At 30.8% G+C, this 4,094-nt stretch overlaps 1 non-coding gene across 1 annotated transcript; it reads left to right on the top strand.

Moving 5' to 3' along the window:
* Positions 1-735: 735 nt before the first annotated feature.
* Positions 736-808, top strand: TRNAR-UCG (transfer RNA arginine (anticodon UCG)). Its single transcript has one exon. It is a non-coding gene; the product is annotated as a tRNA-Arg (tRNA).
* The last annotated feature ends 3,286 nt before the right edge of the window (positions 809-4,094 follow it).

Raw genomic sequence — 4,094 nt, 5'->3', positions numbered from 1 at the left:
GTCATTAGAGTGTGCCTTTCTGTGTGTATATTATATGTTTTTTTTGTAAATCGCTATCGCTGTATCTAGTGTTAATACACTCCGTTCTACACCTTCAGCCGAATTTAGGCATTGCGTGTTGAGTAGCGGAACACAACGCCAAGCTTTGCCTCGACACCAGAGCGAAGAAAAGGAAATTTAAATTTAAATAAATATTTCTTTTCTTCGAGTGGGGATCGAACCTATAACCAGTCGATTTTACAGTCACACTTAGTGCCGCTGCGCCACAACTGGCCTCATGTTTTTTTCTTAATCATATAAAAAAACAGAGAAAAAACAGAAGAAAGACAAGAAAAGGTAAGGTAAGTCTGTGGATCAAAACGACACTACATAATATTATCTCTCCGTCTTTTATATTCTAAATATAAAAAAATACATCCCATAAAACGTGTAAAAACTATTAATTAAACTTGCTCGTTTACTTTTAAATTTAGTATATACATATAGGTATTTGGATTTTACATTAGTTGTCAGTTATTCAATATTTATTTTATTTATATACGTTTCTCTTTATTTTTTTAAACGTGAATAAAAAATGAAATTTAATTATTTAACCTAACCTTTTAAGAAAATTAAAAGGATTTTCTTTCATTATTTTTAGTGTCGTTAAAGGTTAAAAGTAAATGACCCCCTATTATGTTCTATGACGTAGAGCCTGCGCAGTATGGGGCAAGCTATTTCGCAATAGGTAATAACGACCGTGTGGCCTAATGGATAAGGCGTCGGACTTCGGATCCGAAGATTGCAGGTTCGAGTCCTGTCACGGTCGAATGTATATTTTTAGTTTTTTTTTATATTTTTATCTTTAATGATTTTTTTAAATTTTATTGCAATACGGTATATTATATTTTTTTAAATCTTTTTTTATATTATATCCTTGAGAGTAATAAAAAGAAACGAGTGACGATTTTTCATATTAGGCATATATGTGCGAATTTTTTTTATTAAAAGAATAAGATCTATTTATAACAATTAAAATATGTCCAAAGTAGAATAATATATATTGCTTATTTTGTCGTTTTCCCATTGTTTGTAATTAGTAAAATCAGAATTTAATAAAATCAGAGGGAACTTAGTATTTCTAGGAGACACTCCGTTCCTGCTGAATTTTTCGAGTGGCGGAACTGAACGCCGGGATATATATTTAATTAGTATGATGTGTTTCTCATATATAATTATTTTTAGTATATATTTGTTTGTATACTATATTAGTTTTTGGTAACGGCAATATGTTTTTATCGAAAAATAGAACTGAACAAAAACTATATATTTATTGTAAACAAATTATTAAGAATAAATTAACGTCTATATCTTAATAAGTTTTAATTCACAGAATAAAAGGACAAAACAATGGACAAAATTAGAAGGATTTGAAGATTCCATAGGTTTTTTTAGTTATACAGTTATTAGGTTAAATCATCAATCTCGAGATTCCTTCCATTTGCCACATAACTGTAAGTGCTACCTGCAGCCATGTTTCCGTTTCAGTACCACATGGGAACCTTCAAAAAGCGTCTCTAACTCCATCTAAAAAACCAATAAGCACCTGTTTCTCCTCTGGAGTTACACGGGGTCGTGACAACAATGATCACTTACCATCTGGTGATCTGAACACTTGTTTTCTTTGACTTTTTTAAATAATAAAAAAGGAAAAAAAGAGATAATTTTTTTTTCTGTTTTTTTATCAAAATATGTGATACAGGTGTGAAAGGCATTTGGATCTACATCTGTCACAAATCTGTGCACCTTATGGCGTTCGTACCAATATTTAGGTGTATCATTGCACCATTATCAGGCTTCGGAATTTAAAAAAATATTACTTATTTAATTATTTTTATATGTATAGATTATTTTTTATCTAAAAGCATTTCCCGGGGAGTGACGGAACTGAACTGAACCAGAGCGTAGGAATGAAAATATTAAATATTCCATTTTCTCGAGTGACTCTTGGACCAACAATCTTGAATGTATGTAGGTAGGTTAGAAAGTAAGCAGAAAACTAAGAGCCGAGAGAGAGAAAGAGTTCGAAACTCCAATGGAAACAAGATATAATGATATTTTCCTTTTTACATCTTAAAGTCTAGGTCAATCTATGAGAAAGTTATAATTTTAACTTACGTGAACGTTAAATTGAAGTTATATTTTAATAAAATCAAAAATCAAATCAGCTTCACGCTGTATCCCGCACACAGCAGGGTAGGCAGAGAGAACTTAGCGTTAAGACACTCCGTTCCTCACTTTCTACCGAATTCTGGAGGCATTGCGTGTTGAGTGGCAGAACTCAACACCGCGCTTTGCCTCGACACCAGAGCGAAGAAAATGGAAATATAAACGTAAATAAAAATTTCATTACGTAAACGTAAATATATATTTTAATTTTAGCTTAAAATCTATGCTGTCCTCGTACACTAATAGCTTTTGCTTATTACTAAAAATAAACATTCTTATATTACAATTATAATTCAATTCGACGAATTATACTGTCTATGTAACCTTATAAATACGTGAACAAATTACCTACAAAGGAGAACAATAACTTTGTTAAGGTACTCCCACTGTTATGGATTCCAGTCAACGAACCAGCTTGAGGAAGTGATAGAAAAATTGATTGTTTTTGTTTTGTTTATTTTTTTAAAACATTTTCTGTTATTTAATGTTCTATCCACCGAGGACGCAAAAGACCGTGCAAAGTGGAGTAGGTTGAGTAGGAAGGCAGACCCTGGCAACAGCTGGGATTAATACCAGGAAGAAGAAGAAGATTTTCTTTTATTTAATATCGTAATATTATAATGTTTTTATTTTGCTCTCAATTTATTAAGTGGCCAATTTTTTTTTATTTAAAATCGATTTTAATATTATTTAATCGGTTTATCTACGAAATTCCATTGGTGTTTAGTTCGATTAGAATTAAATAATGAAAAATAAATATTTTTGATAAAAACAAATACTTATATTAACTTTACGACCAGCTCTCGGCTTTGCCCGCTAAAATTGAATTAATTATGACAATTAATTATGTACTAATCTGAATCACTTTCGTTTTTTAATAACGTTATCATTTTAAAGACAATATCCATACTTTGAAAATTAAAGATTCGGTCAATTCGATAATAAAATTATTTTGCACTATAACATCATAGTTGTGGGTTCTATTACATTAATGAAACTTCACTAATAATCGTTCTTTTTTTCTGATATCTCCCATATATAGACAGCGATCAGTTACAATTTTATTATATATAAAGATTATTTTTAAAATTATTTTTTCCATAATATATTAGCAAAATCATTTAAAAAAACTATTACGTGTCCATTTTTTCCCTATTTTTAAAACATTATGTGTTGTGTATTGGTAATTCAAACATTAAATAAACATTTATGAATCAACATAAGTTAAATGAGAACAAAAACATAACATTATCTTATTGTTTTACATAAAATAAAAAGCCTCAGGGAAAACCCTATTAGAAACAATACCGAAAAACAATTTTAAACTGTATTGAAATGCATAAAGCGTGCTGTTCACACGGCCATAATAACAATAGATCGAAATAAGCAATCAATTACTATTGATGGACTGTATGTATGTATAGATACCTATAGTTCATGTAATGACATGATGTAATCCCTACTTTTTTTTTTATCAGCTTCACGCTGTATCGTGCATAGCGTGTAGGCAGAGGGAAAAGAAAGAGGGTTAGAGACACTCCGGTCCCCACTTTCCGATGAATTTTATCGTGGCGGTTTACGCCTTCTTGTCAGTGCAAAGAAATGAAAATATTAATAAATAACAATTCATTCCCCAAATAGGGGTCGAACCCATAACCCTTTTGTCCTTGCGGCTCGATGGCCACAATCGAAATTAACAATAAATAGAACTAAACAATCACTTATTATTGATGGACTGTATGTATGTATAGATACCTATATCTCAATACATGATGTAATACTACTTGTAAATAAATATAAAAGAACTCCGGTTAACTCCCTTGCCGGCCTGAATGCCAAATGATAAGGAAAAATAGAAGGATAAAATGGTATTTACCTGTTATCGC

This window comes from Heliconius melpomene, chromosome 2 (assembly GCF_056956725.1).
Source record: "Heliconius melpomene rosina isolate 202511_hmr_F chromosome 2, ASM5695672v1, whole genome shotgun sequence".
Classification (NCBI taxonomy): Eukaryota; Metazoa; Arthropoda; class Insecta; order Lepidoptera; family Nymphalidae; genus Heliconius; species Heliconius melpomene.
The sequence above is the reverse complement of the archived record's forward strand: the minus strand, read 5'-3'. Positions and strand labels throughout refer to the sequence as shown.